This window comes from Nyctereutes procyonoides, unplaced genomic scaffold (genome assembly GCF_905146905.1).
Source record: "Nyctereutes procyonoides isolate TBG_1078 unplaced genomic scaffold, NYPRO_anot_genome, whole genome shotgun sequence".
NCBI lineage: Eukaryota > Metazoa > Chordata > Mammalia > Carnivora > Canidae > Nyctereutes > Nyctereutes procyonoides.
The window spans coordinates 2,944,616-2,966,331 of record NW_026575147.1 but is presented as its reverse complement, the minus strand read 5'-3'; positions in this window follow the sequence as shown (position 1 = coordinate 2,966,331).

Genomic DNA, 21,716 nt, shown 5'->3' with positions numbered 1-21,716 from the left:
ATGTATAACAATATTCATGGAGTATCATCAACCTGGGAAGCTTACCTGACCCTTGGTATTCAGAGTTTTTATGGGGCCCTATTATATAGACATGATTGACTGTTCATACAGTTGATCTCAGGCTCCAACTTGACTTACTCTAGATTGACTCAAAACCCTGACCCTAAATCATAATCTTAATCTTTCTGGGATAGCCAGCTCCCACCCCAAATCACATTGTTACTATTTGGCTAGGACAAGATCCAAGACAAATGAAGATTACCTCCCAGGAGATGAGAATAAAGACTAGATCTCTCTGTGCAAGGTTAAATTCTTTACTACACAGGCTGTCCTGTGTAGTTCTATAAAATAGAACAAGTCTATTTTATAGCAAAACAATTATATTTTTCTGGGCATCTACATTTAGTATATAGTGAATATAACAGACACAGCTATAGTAGGATTAATATGCTCATAGTTTGGATGAGCCAGTGTTGGGTAGGAATAGATTTAAAGACAATAAACATGTACTATAAGCCACTACACACATTTTCATATTTTTGTTTCCTGATCTACCACTGTTCATACTTTATGATTGATTACCTCTTACAGAACTATTTAGCATGATAATTATTAGCTAAATCTTGTTCTTCTTTAGGCCAGACATTTCCCATCAGTATTGCATCATTATGAGTCTTTACTCAATTTCCCCATACATATGACCATTAATATCAGTACTGTAATTTTACCAACAATGCCAGTATTAGGCCAATATGAATATAGCAGTAGATATAACTTGAAAAATGAGTCAAAAGATATGCACATGCTAAAATCACACTTAGTCATTAACAATTAGTCTAGTCCATCATTATATTCTATGACTAAAGTATCTTCCAGAGTAATGCCACTCAAGTTTGCAGGCTTCCATTTTACCGGGGCAGGTCCCAAAAAAGCATAAGTGGTCTGAGCAATATATGGTTTCATCCTTTCAAAAAACTAGTATAACTGAGGTCACAAATAGCATCTAGCTCTGAACCTCCTTTGAGGCATCAGAGTAACACCGGATTGTTCTCAGTGTATACCCCATTTATTTATATTTTTACTCTCAGTTACATTTCCTCTTTCTTTCCAGTTACATCCAAAATTTTCTACCTTTGGAAGGTGGATTAGGTTCAGCTACTGTGCTGGTTCAAACTGCCAGGAGCACTATTAGTCTAGCAAGTGCCTTCCTCTCAATCTACTCCTATTCATATAGAGTAGCATTACATAGAAGGCAGTATTGCTTGGATTTCCATAGTGGGCTATACTGATCACAAGACAGTAGAGCTGCATTCACTGCATGCCGTAACTTTGCCAGATGGAATGAGGGTAAAACTCACTTCCTCAGGCCCTTATTGATTCTAACAAAAATTTAAAGATTTATTTACAGTTTCTTGCTTAGAAATTATCCAAGCTCTGGCACACACAGAGCTTGGGTCCTGGGACTACTACATCATATAGGAAAAAAGAGAGCTGAAGTGATCTTTGGTGGCGGTGGTGGGGGATAGTATTGACATACCAGCATCCTACCCTACCTCCTTATCCCCAGCTCTCCCAAAGTAGAGGAAACTATCTGGTGAGGATCCTCCTTGGCTCCCTCTCTCTCATATTGAGTATAAGCATGTATTTGTCAAAGTATATAAACTGCCCTTCATACTTTCATCTCCCCTAGTTTTAGACAACAAATGTTTTAAATGCTCATTCCACTGCACTCATTACTGTAAGGATAAAAAGGGGTTCCTTGCTCTGAGAAAATGTGATTCAGCTGTCTAAACTGGTAAGCTATCTTTTATAATATAGTGAGCATCTATCCCTGGGTTAGTAAAGCTCCATCCTGAGTATACCTGTCAGGTCTCATTTACAGTCTCTGTGGGACTACCAGCATGAGTTCAACCAGCCAGATATGTGTGGGATCTTCCCCTTCCCTCAGCATTATCCGCCCTTAGCTATCTCGTTTCTGTCTCGCCTGCTGATTGACAGAACAGATCTTATTGGTATTTTGTTCCCTCCAAAATGCAAGAGGAATATATCTAAATTCAGGTAATCTCTGTATTGTTACATCCTTGTGAACCCAAGTGCCCACCTCATGTGAGCACATCAAGATACCCACTCACCCGTTCTAATCAACTTCCAGTCCTGGATGCGATTCTTCATGGCATGTCCTACTTAAAGTCCTATTTTAATACAATCCTTAAATTTTCATAGTGATTTTCATAAGACTGTCCCCCATATGAGCACCCCTTCAATAAGCCTGTTTTCTACTGCCCTTCTGCCTGACCATATGGCTAGACCAGTCAGCCACTGTCCATGAGTCAGTTAAAAACCTAAATATAGAGGCAAACCACATGCAATTCAGCTCACTTTACTGATTCTTCTTTACCTTCCCACTGACAAAAGCAACTCACAGGAGAGTTTTTTTTTTTTTTTTTTTTTTTTTTATAAATTAATTTTTATTGGTGTTCAATTTACCAACATACAGAATAACACCCAGTGCTCATCCCGTCAAGTGTCCCCCTCCGTGCCCGTCACCCATTCACCCCCACCCCCCGCCCTCCTCCCCTTCCACCACCCCTAGTTCATTTCCCAGAGTTAGAAGTCTTTATGTTCTGTGTCCCTTTCTGATATCTCCCACACATTTCTTCTCCCTTCTCTTATATTCCCCTTCACTATTATTCATATTCCCCAAATAAGTGAGAACATACACTGTTTGTCCTTCTCCGATTGACTTACTTCACTCAGCATAATACCCTCCAGTTCCATCCACGTTGAAGCAAATGGTGGGTATTTGTTGTTTCTAATGGCTGAGTAATATTCCATTGTATACATAAACCACATCTTCTTTATCCATTCATCTTTCGATGGGCACCGAGGCTCCTTCCACAGTTTGGCTATTGTGGACATGGCTGCTAGAAACATCGGAGTGCAGGTGCCCCGGCGTTTCATTGCATCTGAATCTTCGGGGTAAATCCCTAACAGTGCAATTGCTGGGTCGTAGGGCAGGTCTATTTTTAATTCTTTGAGGAACCTCCACACAGTTTTCCAGAGTGGCTGCACCAGTTCACATTCCCACCAACAGTGTAAGAGGGTTCCCTTTTCTCCGCATCCTCTCCAACATTTGTTATTTCCTGCCTTGTTAATTTTCCCCATTCTCACTGGTGTGAGGTGGTATCTCATTGTGGTTTTGATTTGTATTTCCCTGATGGCAAGTGATGCAGAGCATTTCCTCATGTGCATGTTGGCCATGTCTATGTCTTCCTCTGTGAGATTTCTCTTCATGTCTTTTGCCCATTTCATGATTGGATTGTTTGTTTCTTTGGTGTTGAGTTTAATAAGTTCTTTATAGATTTTGGAAACTAGCCCTTTATCTGATATGTTATTTGCAAATATCTTCTCCCATTCTGTAGGTTGTCTTTGAGTTTTGTTGACTGTATCCTTTGCTGTGCAAAAGCTTCTTATCTTGATGAAGTCCCAATAGTTCATTTTTGCTTTTGTTTCTTTTGTTTTCGTGGATGTATCTTGCAAGAAGTTACTGTGGCCAAGTTCAAAAAGGGTGTTGCCTGTGTTCTCCTCTAGGATTTTGATGGAGTCTTGTCTCACATTTAAATCTTTCATCCATTTTGAGTTTATCTTTGTGTATGGTGCAAAAGAGTGGTCTAGTTTCATTCTTCTGCATGTGGATGACCAATTTTCCCAGCACCATTTATTGAAGAGACTGTCTTTCTTCCAGTGGGTCGTCTTTCCTCCTTTGTCAAATATTAGTTGACCATAAAGTTCAGGGTCCATTTCTGGATTCTCTATTCTGTTCCATTGGTCTATGTGTCTGTTTTTGTGCCAGTACCACACTGTCTTGATGACCACAGCTTTGTAGTACAACCTGAAATCTGGCATTGTGATGCCCCCAGCTATGGTTTTCTTTTTTAAAATTCCCCTGGCTATTCGGGGTCTTTTCTGATTCCACACAAATCTTAAAATAATTTGTTCTAAGTCTCTGAAAAAAGTCCATGGTATTTTGATAGGGATTGCATTGAACGTGTAAATTGCCCTGGGTAGCATTGACATTTTCACAATATTAATTCTGCCAATCCATGAGCATGGAATATTTTTCCATCTCTTTGTGTCTTCCTCAATTTCTTTCAGAAGTGTTCTATAGTTTTTAGGGTATAGATCCTTTACCTCTTTGGTTAGGTTTATTCCTAGGTATCTTATGCTTTTGGGTGCAATTGTAAATGGGATTGACTCCTTAATTTCTCTTTCTTCAGTCTCATTGTTAGTGTATAGGAATGCCATTGATTTCTGGGCATTGATTTTGTATCCTGCCACGCTACCAAATTGCTGTATGAGTTCTAGCAATCTTGGGGTGGAGGCTTTTGGGTTTTCTATGTAGAGTATCATGTCATCGGCGAAGAGGGAGAGTTTGACTTCTTCTTTGCCAATTTGAATGCCTTTAATGTCTTTTTGTTGTCTGATTGCTGAGGCTAGGACTTCCAATACTATGTTGAATAGCAGTGGTGAGAGTGGACATCCCTGTCTGGTTCCTGATCTTAGGGGAAAGGCTCCCAGTGCTTCCCCATTGAGAATGATATTTGCTGTGGGCTTTTCGTAGATGGCTTTTAAGATATCGAGGAAAGTTCCCTCTATCCCTACACTCTGAAGAGTTTTAATCAGGAATGGATGCTGTATTTTGTCAAATGCTTTCTCTGCATCTAATGAGAGGATCATATGGTTCTTGGTTTTTCTCTTGCTGATATGATGAATCACATTGATTGTTTTACGAGTGTTGAACCAGCCTTGCATCCCGGGGATAAATCCTACTTGGTCATGGTGAATAATTTTCTTAATGTGTTGTTGGATCCTATTGGCTAGTATCTTGTTGAGAATTTTTGCATCCATGTTCATCAGGGATATTGGTCTGTAATTCTCCTTTTTGGTGGGGTCTTTGTCTGGTTTTGGAATTAAGGTGATGCTGGCCTCATAGAATGAGTTTGGAAGTACTCCATCTCTTTCTATCTTTCCAAACAGCTTTAGTAGAATAGGTATGATTTCTTCTTTAAACGTTTGATAGAATTCCCCTGGGAAGCCATCTGGCCCTGGACTCTTGTGTCTTGGGAGGTTTTTGATGACTGCTTCAATTTCCTCCCTGGTTATTGGCCTGTTCAGGTTTTCTATTTCTTCCTGCTCCAGTTTTGGTAGTTTGTGGCTTTCCAGGAATGCGTCCATTTCTTCTAGATTGCCTAATTTATTGGCGTAGAGCTGTTCATAATATGTTTTTAAAATCGTTTGTATTTCCTTGGTGTTGGTAGTGATCTCTCCTTTCTCATTCATGATTTTATTAATTTGAGTCTTCTCTCTCTTCTTTTTAATAAGGTTGGCTAATGGTTTATCTATCTTATTAATTCTTTCAAAGAACCAACTCCTGGTTCTATTGATCTGTTCCACAGTTCTTCTGGTCTCAATTTCGTTGAGTTCTGCTCGAATTTTAATTAACTCTCTTCTTCTGCTGGGCGTCGGGTCGATTTGCTGCTTCTTCTCTAGCTCCTTTATGTGTAAGGTTAGCTTTTGTATTTGAGTTCTTTCCAGTTTTTGAATGGATGCTTGTATTGCGATGTATTTCCCCCTCAGGACTGCTTTTGCTGCATCCCAAAGATTTTGAACAGTTGTATCTTCATTGTCATTAGTTTCCATGAATCTTTTTAATTCTTCCTTAATTTCCTGGTTGACCCTTTTATCTTTTAGCAGGATGGTCCTTAACCTCCACGTGTTTGAGGTCCTTCCAAACTTCTTCTTGTGATTGAGTTCTAATTTCAAGGCGTTATGGTCTGAGAATATGCAGGGGACGATCCCAATCTTTTGGTATCGGTTCAGACCCGATTTGTGACCCAGTATGTGGTCTATTCTGGAAAAAGTTCCATGTGCACTTGAGAAGAATGTGTATTCAGTTGAGTTTGGATGTAAAGTTCTGTAGATATCTGTGAAATCTATCTGGTCCAGTGTATCATTTAAAGCTCTCGTTTCTTTGGAGATGTTGTGTTTAGAAGACCTATCAAGGGTAGAGAGAGCTAGATTGAAGTCACCAAGTATAAGTGTATTATTATCTAAGTATTTCTTTACTTTGGTTAATAATTCGTTTAAGTATTTGGCAGCTCCCACATTCGGGGCATATATATTGAGGATTGTTAAGTCCTCTTGTTGGATAGATCCTTTAAGTATGATATAGTGTCCCTCTTCGTCTCTCACTACTGTCTTCGGAGTGAATTTTAGTTTATCTGATATAAGGATGGCTACCCCTGCTTTCTTTTGAGAACCATTTGAATGGTAAATGGTTCTCCAACCTTTTATTTTCAGGTTGTAGGTGTCCTTCTGTCTAAAATGAGTCTCTTGTAGACAGCAAATAGATGGGTCCTGCTTTTTTATCCAGTCTGAAACCCTGCGCCTTTTGATGGGGTCATTAAGCCCGTTCACGTTCAGAGTTACTATTGACAGATATGAGTTTAGTGTCATCATGATATCTATTTAGTCCTTGTTTTTGTGGATTGTTCCACTGAAGTTCTTCTTAAAGGGGAATTTTAAGAGTCCCCCTTAAAATTTCTTGCAGAGCTGGTTTGGAGGTCACATATTCTTTCAGTTCCTGCCTGTCTTGGAAGCTCTTTATCTCTCCTTCCATTTTGAATGAGAGCCTTGCTGGATAAAGTATTCTTGGTTGCATGTTCTTCTCATTTAGGACCCTGAATATATCCTGCCAGCCCTTTCTGGCCTGCCAGGTCTCTGTGGAGAGGTCTGCTGTTACCCTAATATTCCTCCCCATGAAAGTCAGGGACTTCTTGTCTCTTGCTGCTTTAAGGATCTTCTCTTTATCTTTGGAATTTGCAAGCTTCACTATTAGATGTCGAGGTGTTGAACGGTTTTTATTGATTTTAGGGGGGGATCTCTCTATCTCCTGGATCTGAATGCCTGTTTCCCTTCCCAGATTGGGAAAGTTTTCAGCTAGGATTTGTTCAAATACATATTCTGGCCCTCTGTCCCTTTCGGCGCCCTCGGGAACCCCAATTAAACGTAGATTTTTCTTCCTTAGAGTGTCATTTATTTCCCTTAATCTGTCTTCATGGTTCTTTAGTTGTTTATCTCTTTTTTCCTCAGTTTCCCTCTTTGCCATTAACTTGTCTTCTATGTCACTCACTCGTTCTTCCACCTCGTTAACCCTCGTCGTTAGGACTTCTAGTTTGGATTGCATCTCATTCAGTTGATTTTTAATTTCTGCCTGATTGGATCTAAATTCTGCAGTCATGAAGTCTCGTGAGTCCTTAATGCTTTTTTCTAGAGCCACCAGTAGCTGTATAATAGTGCTTCTGAATTGGCTTTCTGACATTGAATTGTAATCCAGATTTTGTAGCTCTGTGGGAGAGAGGGCTGTTTCTGATTCTTTCTTTTGAGGTGAGGTTTTCCTTCTAGTCATTTTGCTCAGTGCGGAGTGGCCAAAAACAAGTTGTATTGGGAGAATGAGAGAAAGAGAGAGAAGGAAAGAAAAGAGAAAAAGAAAAAAGAAAAAGAAAAGAAAAAGGAAAGAAGAGAAGAAAAAGGGAAAGAAAAAGAAAGAAAGGTGAAAAAAAAAAGAGGGTGGGGGAAGCAATCAGAAATCAAAAAGAAAAGAAAAAAGAAAAGAAAAAAAAAAACACGGGGGAGTATTTCTGTAGAGTTTAAGTCCCTTGACTTCCCCTGGAACTGGTCCGTCCAGCTGGTCTTCTGGGGGAGGGGCCTGTTGCGCTGATTTTCAGGTGTTAGCACTTGGGGGAGCTGCTCTGCCCCTGCCTGCTGCAGGGCTCAGCGGGGGTTGTTTACCCCGTGAGGTCTCAGGAGGATCAGCGGCAGTTGCTATGGCAACTCTGGAAGCCTGGATTCAGTCTCCGCAGGAACTACGGGGCTCGGGGCTCTCGGCTCTCCGTCCGCAGGGCCTGGAGGCTCCGGGGCGGGGCCGCTGATCTGCTCAGCTCGGGGCAGGAGCGTCCTTGCTGTCCTGGGCCCTCCCGGCCTCTGCCTGTCCCGGGGGGAGGCCGGATCCTGGGCTGTGTCCCGGCGCCCTGTGCTCCCGGGCCTGTGTTGTTGGATTTGCGCTCCCGCCCCGCAGCTCCCTCCCTGGAGCCGCTCCCGAGCCCCTCCGAGCTGCTCCGGTGCGCGCTGCAGCCCTTAGGGAGCTCGGGGCACTCTCCTGCGCTCGCAGGTGTCTGTTAGTGTCCCCGGGAGCCCGAGGGCATCCCCGCCCTCCTGGGTCCTGCTCCAACTCCCTGCGAGCCCCTTTCCGCCCGCCCGGGAAGGTTGGTGCAGCTCCTGCTCCTCCGGGACGGGGCTCTCCTGTCCTGGGGACACTCGCCCCGGCCTCAGCCCGGCTCCTCCGGGGCCCCTCCCCCTCGGAGGCCTTTTGTTTCTTTATTTCTTTTCCCCGTCTTCCTACCTTGATAGAAGCGCGAACTCCTCTCACTGTAGCATTCCAGCTGGTCTCTCTTTAAATCTCAGGCCGAATTCGTAGATTTTCAGGATGGTTTGAAGGTTATCTAGGTAATTTGTTGGGGACAGGTGATTTGGGGACCCTACTCCTCCGCCATCTTGCCCCTCCTCCCCACAGGAGAGTTTTTACTGCCATTTATATGCAGGTGTCCACATCAGTCACTAAATCTTTTCCTAGGTGAGTTTTACATTTATGCAAATGCCTAATTCTCTAAGAAGTAATATAACTTTATTTCCTGGAAAAGTGGTAAACATATTTAACAGGTCTGCTGTACATAAAGGAGTACACTTTTCGCAGTCTTGAAAGCACACTTCCCAGGCATATACTTTCTTTCTTATCCTCTGGGCAACAGGTACAGAGTCTTTTATTTGCACTCATGTTTTACTTTTCATAGTATTTAAATATCATGTGTCATTCTCACTTTAAGGCTGTGAGGGTAACAGAGAATGTATCATTACGTATACTTTGTAAATAGGAAAATAATACTCAGAAAAGACAGTTGATGTGCTTGAATTAGCTAACAAATGGCATGTAAATCATCAAAAACTTAAGTTCATTGTCTTGTTTTAATTTATGATATACCCATTTCTTTATATATATATATATATATATATTTTTAAATTTATTTATTCGTGAGAGATACAGAGAGAGAGGCAGAGACACAGGCAGAGAGAGAGGCAGAGAGAGAGAGAAGCAGGCTCCACACAGGGAACCCAACGCGGGACTCGATCCGGAGTCTCCAGGATCACACCCTGGGCCGAAGGCAGGCGCCAAACCGCTGAACCACCCAAGTGTTCCTGATATACCTATTTCTAAACCAAGACCTGCTTTATAAAAGGTTCTAGAGTTTTCCTAAACCTTCATTCTGTCTGTAATTCCACAATGGCATATTTCCTACAGATAAACAATGTGCTAACTGTATAGAAACCAGGAAAGAGAATTAAATCCAATATGGACCCTTGTGAAGCTTGGCACAAGTAATTGAGGTAATTCCTCATATAATTTAAGGATAAGCCTATCTCTACGTATAGAATTGAATTACCAGAATAATATATAAGAATATTTGAGTATTTTCTGATGGGTAATTGGGGAAGGGGTATGTTTATAAGACTGTAAATTGAAGAACACCAAAATAATACCTGTTGTCTCTTCCATATTATAATGGCAGAATGAGCTGCAAAGATAGTGTAAGAAAAACTCCAACATTTAAAGAATGTTCTAACCCCAATATATTTTAAGAGCTACCAAATCAGAATAGAATTGAACAAAAAAAATTTATCATCATTGTTATCAGAAAATATTAAACACTTGCCTTATTGGCATAGTATTTTTTGATGCCTGAGTATCATAAATAAATTCAAGTACCATCTCAAAGGAATTAGTAATATTTTTTTCATGTTATATAAAAATGATTTTAAAAATCTATGATGAAGTATCAGTATTGCACTGTACTTTACATTTTCATGTTTAAATAAGGAATTCCTAGAATCTAGACACTTGGATTTTTAAGTCAGTTCTTTTAATAGTTAACTGCTGATAGCCAATTTTTAAATATTAAACACCACACCCAACAACCCGATGCAGCTAAATAAAATGTGCCTCTGTGCCATATCTGGCGAGCTCTAATATGTGACCTCTATTCTGAATACAGTTTATTTAACAATGTGTAAAGTACTAGATTTGTCCTCTCACCATAAATAATTGTAACAGGCTGTAAAAAAAAACAGCGTCTGTATGAATTAAAATTTACTAAATAGACAATGAAATTTGAAAATATAACTCATTAGCAGGAAAATAAGCAGTCCATAGAAACTGACTCTGAGATAATAGAATGCTGGAATTACCATAAAAAAACTCTAATATAGCTATGTTAAACACTATCAGGGACTCAGAAGAAATATGATATTAACAAATGAGCAGATGAAGAATTTAAGTAGAGTTAAATTTAAAAGAAATTTAATTAGAAATTCTAGAAGCAAAAAGTAAATTCTCTATAATTAAATATTACTGGATAAGTTTAACAGAAGTATAGAAATAGCAATAAGAAGAAAAATAACAGAACAATTTGGGGAAAATGAACAGAATCTCAGTGAACCAAGGGAAATACATCCTCCAACATACATATTATTACTCCCAAAAAGAAAAAAAAAAGAAAGAATTGGGCCTCCCAAAAGGTTTTTTCAAATGTTTAAAAATTACTTAAAATTTTTTAGGGAAAATTTGAAAAAAAAAAAAAAAAAAGACCTAATGGAAAAAATCAATGGCATACTGATGAACATTTAACTGTCAGTTTGTTGAGAATAAAAACTTACATTGTAGCATTTCCAACATCCCTGGTGTAAATATTCCATCCAATTTCAAGTAACTCATGTGATTTAACAAGATACCAACATTATATAACTAACATTTCTAATAGTAAAGCATTGGATACATTTTCCTCTAAGAGTGTGTGTGTATATTTATTATTGAGTGATGATTTTGTTGTCTTATATCATCATAGATCTTTTAATACTATATATATATGTATATATATGTATATATAGTATTGGAAGTATATGTGTGTGTTTATGTGTGTGTGTGTATATATCATATAGTATTGGAAGACATAACTAATGATATAAGGCAACAAAATAATCAATAAATGATAAATCCACTGGCTTGATTAAGTACACACAATATCACTAAGTGATCTTCCTGCCATAAACTATCAAACACAAGTTGAGGTTCAGTCTTGAAAACAAAAAGCATACCTTCTTAAAGACAGTCAAGGTCCAGAAAAAGACAAGATATGCTACTGAATGTTCCTAGGTTAAAAAATTATTTTTGAGATTAATGTAACTAGATGTTACACTTGACAATGAATTGGACCTCAGACCACAGAAAAAATTAACAAAGTAACTATTAAGGACATACTTCTCATGACTGTATGGACTTTGGATTTGATAATAACATTGAATCAATGTAAAATTTCTTCATTTTGATAGCTATTCTGAGTTTGTGTAATATAACAATATTGTTCTTAAGAAATAACAGTGAAAAACTTAGAAGTAAAGGGAATGATTGTCTCCAACTTATTTTTAAATGGATCAGAAAAAAAATGATTTGTCATTCTACCAATATAACAATATATAATATATTGAAATACATAGAATATATATATAAACATATGTAACCATTTATAAAGAAATTCAAACATAAATGATTGATAAATTTGGTTAAAAGTAATGGGATTTCTCTGACCTACTTTTGTACTATTTTGTTAATATTTGAAACTCTATCAATACATAATATTATACATTTCAAAATAAACAAACATATAACCAAAAATGTAGATACACATGGTAAGCATTTCCTTGAAGTAATAATTAGCTGAATTATTATTTGAATTCCAGTAGCAGCAAGTCTATTCCTATGAAAAGAAATTTCAACAGTATCATCCATCATGTTTTCTGAACCATAAATTTGGTACTAGTTTTAATTACACCTAACTTATTTCACCCATTTATGTGCCTTACACCTAAAGGCAGAAGAGTCTGCAACACTTTGTTGGGAGTAAAGATTGCTATAGGCTAGAATAAATAATGTTCTAGATATAATATTTAACAATTAGTTCTCTGTGGTGAAAAAAGTTCATATTTGTAATATCTGCCAATATCCATAGTGTAAATGCTCCCACTATGGCCAATTTTAAGCAACCAACATGAAATCATAAAACAATGCTGGGAAGTGTTGCACAATCAGTTTTTATGAGCTGGTGCAAGCCAGTTGCAGCACATCACTGGCTAGAACTGCCAAACTTCCCAGATTTCCATAGTTTAACTTAAAGATAATGCAGACTTGAAGAAAGTATAATAGGGAAAGAGAAATTACATTGCCAGTGATGGACAGAGTAATACTTATAATCTTGTGATGGGAATTTGTAAAACGGTATATATATATATATATATATATATATATATATATATATATATATATAGTATGAGAAAGAAAGTTTAGAACAGCAATTTAGAAAGTTTAGAACTACAGACTTTCCAATTTGAAGTATACTTAACCTTCCTGAATATTTTAATCAGTTGAACTGTTGAGTCATTTTTTTTCAACTTGCCATTTCAACATACTATTTTCTAAGGTGCATTTTATTTTCTCTTTTGCTTTCTCATTTACAAAACTTATCTAATTGCTTTCAAATACTTAAGTGGAGCTATATTTTTTTTTCTGTTTTTGTTTAATTCTCTCCCATCTATTAAAAACAAACAAATTACAGACTAACCCTTATCTATTTGAAAGACAGTTTTTGGTTGAAGGCACTTAAAGCAATCCAGACTTGAGCTAATTTTCTCACTCTGTGGGACTATAAGATTTTCCACTACCTTCTGTGATTAATGAGACACTATATAAATAAATAACTAAGCTTGTCAGAAAATAAGGTGGAATGCAGCAAAGGCCCTGAGAAAAACTGATACACTTATGCAAATTTATAATTGTAATTACATTCTTTATTATGTTGAGCTTCTTTGGTTTCAGTTCCTTAACCAGATTCATTGTCTTACTGTTACATAATATGGCATCTTAGTCCTGGTAGTTGGTAAATTAGTCTCCTTTCTTGGCCTAAATTATGTCCTTTTGTTTTCTAATATTTTGTTATATTCTGTCTCAAAATGTCTCACCTTGTGTAATTTCAGGGTTAAGCAGGTCAATAATTCTGTCAAGCATTGTAAATGGTTTAAAATTCTCCCTGTTTGCTGCTAATTGGTTAACCTCCCACAATTTCATAGAATCTGGCAGAAGACGTGAGACTTGTGAGACAAGGAAAAGGCTTTATTACACCCAGCACACCACCCAACATGGGTTTCTTGTTTACCTTCTGCTCCTAAATCTCCTGAGGGTGACAGGATACAAGTTTCAAGTACAGTGGCTTTGCCTCACAACTGAAGAATCCGGAGATTAGGGGGCTTTGAACTTTTATATTTGGCTTTAAGCAAATTTTCATAAATGCTCCAGTGCACCACATGCCCTGTCTGGGCGTGAGGAACACAGGGCTTCTGTAGGCAGGGCATCCAAGGGTAGCTCATCTGAGGACTCTTTGTCCCCTCCCACAAGGGCTTTGAGTTCTTGGGAGGTTGGGCTGATGCGCTGGGAAGTGGTCCAAGCTGAGTACCAGCCTGTTTCCATCCTGCGCTGAGATGCCTCAGGCCCTTGCTGTCAACCCTGTCCCCATCCTTTTTGCTGCCCTCATGCCAGGCTGGGGTCACTCTGGAGTTCTGCCTATCATAGGGATCATTCTATTAGACTATGTAGGATAGTCTCCCTGTTAGAAAAACAAAAACAAAAACAAAAAACACTTTTGCCAAATAAAATAACCTAATCACAGATGGGATGTCCCTTTATATTCACATATCACCCTCCCCTCTGGGGAAGAGTTACACAAGTGAATAGGTCCTTGAGTTTCATTTTAGAATTCTGTTACCACACCTGTTGTATAGCGAAGTTGTAACTTTGTACAGTTGTAACTTACTTAAAGTTTCTCATGAAACATCTGGAGTTTTACTTTTTAAACTAAGAATCAAAAAAGTAGTATTTTCTTTTATGATGAAGCTGTTTCATTTCTTTAGTAGCCAAAAGGACCTGCCAGGACATGTGAAACAATGATTCATAGCAGAAACGTGCAAAACCTCATTATTGTATAAAACTGTCTAGCATTTCAGAGTTTGTTGCCAATGAATAAGTAGAAGATATAATCCTTGTTCTTGAAAATATACATTGTTTTCTAGGAGAAGAGAGATGAATAGACAAGAATTTAAAGCTGGCATAAGAAAGGTTAGTGCATCAGTAAAGGTCATTAAGTATATTATTAACTGAAACTTGGGTTGAAATGACATTTTTTATGGGGAGTACATTATATATTGCTGGGTAACAACATTACAACAAACTTACATGCTTAAAACAATGGACTTTTATCTCATAGTTTCGGCAAGTCAGGACTATAGGTTCCTCCACTTAGGTTCTCAGAATGTTGCAAAGTGCTGCATTCTCAACTGGAAGCTCAATTTGGGAAGAATCCACTTCTGAGCTCACTTGACTGTTGACAGGATTCATTTCCTCACAACTGTATGACTGAAGGCCTCTATGGCTAGAGGCTCTTAGAGGCTGGTGAAATTCCGTATCACGTGGACTTCTCCAACATGACTGCTTACTTCAGTTAGACAGTTGGGAGTCTGTAACATGAGTCTGAGAGCAAAACAGAATCTTATATAAAGTAATGTAATCACAAAAGTGATACCTCATCACCTTTGATATATTCTACTAGTTAGAAGTCACAGGTACCACCCACAGTTAAGGACTATAGATTGTATAAAGGAATTAATGCCAAGATGTGGGGATCATGGTGGGGAGCATTTTAGAGTCTTTCCGTCACTGTAAAACAAAGGTGGACAGGTCCTTATAGGATAAAGATGGCTGAGAAGGAAAGAAAATAATGATTTGGAAAGATAGATTTTGAGGTTTAAGGCATGAGTATTATTTTGAGCCCAGATTTACCAAGGAACACCAATGGCCTTTGCTTTAGAAAATGGTAATGTAGCAGCTCTATCAGATGAGTAATAAAATCAAACAGTGCTGATAGAGAAAACCTGCAAAATGTCAATATCAGAATAGTTATGTTCATGGGCAAGTGTACTAGAAGTCTGTCTCATAAATGAGCTGAACTTCCTCTTGTTCAATGAATCAGTCAGGTCTCAGAGATTGTAGAAATTAAACCCAAACCAACTTAAACACAAAAGTTTATTAACACAACTAATGAAGTCGATAGGTGGCTTAAGGAGTCTGCCAGATTTCTGTGGCAAAACTGACACTGACTTTTTTTTTTTTTTGAAAGAGAGAGAGTGAGCAAATAGGGAGGGAGAGGGAGAAAAAGAATCTTAAGCAGGCTCCATGCCCAGTGTGGAACCAATCTCAGGACTCTGAGATCATTACCTGAGCCAAGTCAGAGCCAAGAGCCAAGTCAGACTCTTGGGGCACAGTGGTTGAGCATCTGTCGTTAGCTCAGAGCGTGATCCCAGGATCCTGGGATCGAGTCCCATTTTGGGACCCCACAGGGAGACTGCTTCTCCCTTTGCCTATGTCTCTGTATCTCTCATGAATAAATAAATAAAATCTTAAAAAAAAAAGGAGAGAGATTGTTAAGTGATAAAGCCACCCAGGCACTCCAAAACTGACAGTATTTTGTGAGAGAGAGCGAGAGAGAGAGGGTAGAAGCAGAAGGAGCAGCAGGCAGAGGGAGAGGGAGAGGGAGAAGCAGACTCCCCACTGAGTAGGAACCCTGATGTAGGGCTCAATCCCAGGATCCTGGGGTCATGACCTGAGCTGAAGGCAGATGCTTAACTGACTGACCTACCCAAGTTCCCCTCTTGCTTATCATTGGTAATTGGCTTTCTTTTTTAGGTTTCATTCTTAGATAATTTCTTCACATAGGGTAACAATGATGATTTGCATGTTCCTCAACTCTCATCACATCAAAATCAAAAGGAGAATCTCACTCTCCCAGAGACCAAAGTCTTCCCTGAAAAAATAATCACTGTGATTTATCCTTCATAGATAGGATAAATCAGGATTTATCCTTCTACACCAATGATCTTACCTTGTGGGATGGAGAACTATAATTGACCAGATAGCCTGCATCATGTACTCTTTTTTGTGGCCGGAGGGCCCCATCATGTGATCAGCAACTTCAAAAGCTGAGAGAAAAATAAGTAAACTCCATATTTAAAAAAGAAAAGAAAAGAAAAAAATGACAAAACATTTCCTAAAAGTATAATAGATGTTAAATTATCATAAAGTCATTGTAATATTTATACATATTTGCACTAAATATTTCCACTTATAAAACAAGTTAAATTTAAATATTCAGCTGAACAGTAATCATCAGGAACACTCAGCAGCATGTGAAAGTACCTCATAAAGTATAAAGTAACCTAAATATGTTATTTTTTATTAATTTTTTTTAAATTGAGAAATTTAAGGATTTTTTTTCAACATTAAGGATAGTGATATGGAGTTCTATATGTGAATTTTAGATATAATCCAATGTAGTAAGTTCAATGTGACTTTTAGATACAGTTTAATGTAATAACATGGATAACAGCAATGGACTTATTTTCACACAAAGCATCCCCACCTATCTTGAACTTCTTATCATAACTAACCATACTTCTCTCTGAAGAGCTGAACTAGTAACCCCCAGCATAATATCTACTAGAGTGTATCTCCTGAACAATATTATTTGTTTTATACAGAACTCTCCAGAAGAAATCCTGCAGGACTTCCTATTCCAGGATGATTAAATAATAATATTAAAAATATGAGGAAGCTACCACAGTGAGCCAACATGTTAAATAAACTAAGTGAGATTTCATAGCAATAATGGCTTTTCAAGATAATGAAACAAGACTTAATTTGGTAGTTATGGAGTACATTTTTATTTCTAAGCAGTACTGAATATATTGGGTGATCAAATAATCAGCATAACATAATATTTCATTTTTTCTCTCTCAATTTTTTGGTTTCTGTATAGAAGTCAGAAGAATCACTTTCTCTTAAATTGTCCCTGTCATAAATATTCTAATTAAATCTAGATCAATCAATATAAATTTATTGACTTATATACAAGGTATTCTATTTAAGGCCATCCACATAGATATATAGTGGTTAGGGCCACCATACCTTCTGTTTTAGCAGAGACATACTATATTTATGCATGTTGTCCCAGAAAAATTCCTAAAAGCTCCTCCTTTCACTTTCACTGTGTTGTATGAAAAGTTATATAGTCTCCCTAGCACTGCAAACCTACCATATGCTCTGAGATTGAAACTAGATTACTATTTTTTAAATCTTAAATGTCATATAATTTTATCTTTACCTCTTCTATAAGGACATTTGAAAATATCAACCATACTAGTAACACAACAAGAAAAATAATAATTCCTTAAAACCAATACATATCCAACCAGTGTTCAAACTATCTCAAATGTTTAAAATGTTTATAGCTTGTTTTATTTAGGATCCAAATAGATTCATTGCATTGCCATTAACTTTTATGTCCTTTTGCAGTAGCTCTCATCTATATTTATCTCCAGGGATGTCTGGGGCCATACTAATGACCATTGGTCAAGATAAGAAGGAAATGTCCTAGCTAGTTGAAATGCCCTCACTAGCTAAACAGTTGAACTGTTTACTGCCCTAACACTCACCTAGAAGGGCTCTGTGCCAGTTTATCCACATGATAGTTGATCTACATGATAATTGAACATGTATATATTGATGATCTGTGACCTGATTTACCTGGTTACACAGCTTGATTTTGGCTTTGTAACCAAGGAAGTATAGAAGATTCCTCAATAAACATGTGGCTGAGTTTTCCTGAGACCAAATTATCTCACATATATCTTGGTTTGTAATCTAAAGAAGTGAATCTGGTATACCTGAGAAAAGACATGGAAGCCCGCACCTGAAAGTGTGCCTAGGCTTTCTTTCTCCTGGTATATTGAATTCCTTATCTGTATTAAAGCCTTAATTAAGTTCACCATGGTAGGCCATTATAAGTCTTTTCAATTATTTGGGGCGATACATAATTACTACAGTAATAGTAGCTGCCATTGATGATTATTGCTTAACTCCATTATGTTGTTAAAAGCTAAAGAGGATTTTATTAAATTTTTTACATACCTTATTCATTTACTGGATAATGTACAACTGTAATTATTTTTCTTGATTTATTATTTAGTTACCATGAAGTACCATTGGTAATAAAAGATAAATGTTTGATATTTCACTATATTAAACAGTTTTCTAACTTATGAATTATTTCTCTTGTGATTGCTTGTTGGCAGGATATGCGTTGTTAGACTGACAGCTTCAGTTCCTCACTGGCCATTGGTCAGAGTTTTCTTTTAATTTCCTTCCCATTGACCCTCTCCAGTAAGGCAGCTTGCTTCATCAAAATGTGGAAGAAAACAGGGACAGTCAGCTAACAAGATGAAATTCAAAATCTTTTGAAACTGCATCATAGAAGTGATGTCCCATCCCCTTTATTGTTTTCTACTGGTTAGACGCAAAGTATTATAATCGGTGCATACTTAATTAGAGAGTATTAAACAAGATTTAAAAAACAGGATTTGGGTACTGTCTTAGAAATCTGCTTACCACATATGCATACACATATAGTCAGAGATTGAGAGAATATCTTGTGAATGAGAATGAGGAGTTAATACCCTAAGAGTTTATGAATAAATATTTTTAGAAGAAATGAATTCTATAAATCCATACAATCAGAAAAACACAACATGAAACAAGATAAATGTACTGAAAACCACAAGCCACGAAGAGACACAATGCAATCAAAACTGTAAAACACCAAAAATGAAGAGATTTTTCTTTAAGATTTTATTTGAGAGAGAGAGAAAAAACATGAGCAGGGGGAGGAGAAAGGGGAAAGAGACAAGCAGACTTCCCACTGAGCAAGGAGCCAGACTTGGACTGAAAGACTCGGGGCTGAATGACAAAGGGCTCCGTGACTTGAGCCAATGTCATCAGATGCTTAACCAACTGACACACTCAAGTGCCCCCAAAATCAGAGATTTTTAAAAAGTTTAAAGATGGACCGCCAACTGAGGATTAGTATTTATGCTGACAGTAGATGTCACATCAGCAACAAAAACAGTTAGAAAAAGTAAAGTAATATCTTCAAATAGATAAGCAGAATTTCAACTTAAGATTCTTTGTTGAATAAAACTATATTTCATGACAAACGGTGATATATTTCTTTTATTTACTAAAGGAATTTCTAATGTACATATTTCAAGAAAATTATTATTTCCCATTTAAATTTATTATTTCCAGTAAAAAGTTCAATAAAATGTATAAGATGCAATGAAAAATATTAGCAAATTAGCTAGTAAATGTTGACATAAATCCAACAAATTTTTGTGTGAAATAATGACAGTTAAGTTTATGACACTAAAAAATAAGACTTGCTTGAGAAGAGCAAACAACTCAGGAAGAAGTCAATAAAAAAATTCTTCTGAGATGCATATATTAGTTGTGAGAAGATTTAAATACTGATTAATGTTAGACTGTTGCAAACATATGGTAAAAAATTAGAGTAGCCATTAAAATAATGAAAATAAAGATAAAATTAGTATGAGAGGAAACAAAAGAAGATATTACAAGAAAAATATGGAAAAACAAAAATGCATGATATTAAATCATCATTATTTGCAAGGCATTAAAGTGCATTTAATCCCTCATTTAAGAGAAAGATCTCAGATTTCATATAAAAATTCAGCTAAGCTTTTATAGGTGGAACATATAAAACCTAATAATGGAAGTGATAAAAATAAATAATGGAAAAATATTTTCCAGGAAAATATGATAAGAATGAAACTAGTGTAGATGTAGTACTTTTAGTCAAATTAGACTTTGATATGAGAAGGATTATTAGGATTAAAGGTTTTCATTCTATAATGACAAATCAAGCCATTCAAATCCTAGTCATCAGTAAGATATTACAATTTTAAACTTGTAGGTTCCTGAAAAAAATTAATAAATCAGAAATAAATACAAATTAATGGATAAAATGACAAAGCTATTATCATCATAAGAGAGCAGGTCTTGATCATAAATAAAATATACTAGACATTAGTATCTATATGAAAAATAAAAGTAATAAGCTTGATAATGTAGGCATAAAGAAAATCCTGAACTGAACAACTGAAAAATGTAATCTTTCCAAGCTTGTACCATTAATTGATAATCATTGATTTTGTACATTATTATAAAGCAAGTACATTTAATTAAAACTATTTTTATTATAGAATCCATGTCTTTGATGACAAGGCTGTATATTATATCATACAGGAATAACAAAATGATACCTGAAAGCCCACCACCATGACAAAGACTGATAATTTCCTACCAGTTTTAATTTCCCCCTTCTATTTTAAATAATGAATTATCACATACATTTAGAAAAAGAAATAGATACTCTGTGGAAGAATTGAGTGTGGCAATGTGGTCAGGTTCTTGTCAGAGAATTTTTTTTTTTAGTTTTTTTTTTACTTATTTACGATAGTCATACAGAGAGAGAGGCAGAGACACAGGCAGAGGGAGAAGCAGGCTCCATGCACCGGAAGCCCGACGTGGGATTCGATCCCAGGTCTCCAGGATCGTGCCCTGGGCCAAAGGCAGGCGCCAAACCGCTGCGCCACCCAGGGATCCCTTGTCAGAGAATTTTGAATGGAAGTGATATGTGTAAACTCTACATCATTTCCATAAAAGAAAATTGCTTATTTTTCTGTTTTACAGTCTCCTACTTTTCATGGGTGCTGGTGAGCCAAGCCAGGACTGATCATTCAATGTAAGAAAACAAGCAAGGTAATGAGAGTGCAATAATAACACAAACAAAAGACATGGGCGGGTGAATAATGGATGTAGCAAAACTTTCTACTGGTCCTGAACTGGCTATTTATCCCTAAATGTTAGGTGATAAGAAGTAAACCTCTACCTTATTTAAGCTATTGATTTGCAAATTATCTTTATATATTCTTGATATTAGTTAATTATTTTCTCTTGTATAATGGATTAACTTCTCTGAGTTTGTGGTTTTATATTTTATTTTGATGAACAGAAATTTGTAATTTAAAACTATATAGACATACTAATATTATCTTAATTTAGTTTTTTGTGTCTTACTGATAAACTCATCTCTTAAGGTTATGAAAATATTACCTAATGTCTACATGACATTATATTAGGTACTAATATACCTAACTACCTCCTGAAAATTTAAAGTTGAGACTCACACTGTGTCAATCCTCTCCAGTTATTTTTATGTACTAGGAAAAATAAAGATGCAACTTTATTCACTTTCAAATGTATAGTCGGTTACTTAGAAATGATATATTAACTGTCCTGACATCTTTGCATCTTTGTTATTTGGGAGTCTAAAGGAATCACAACTTCAGGAATTAACACTGCATTATTTTGTAATCCTGATAAAGTACGTACTTTAGGACCCACAAACATTTTTCTAAGACATATTATGTACAGAATTCTTGTAAAGTGCAGTATGAAATATTTTAGAAAGTTCATAGCAGTGTTGTTTATCATTATCAAAGAATGGAGAATTCAAATGTCAGTTAACAGGAGA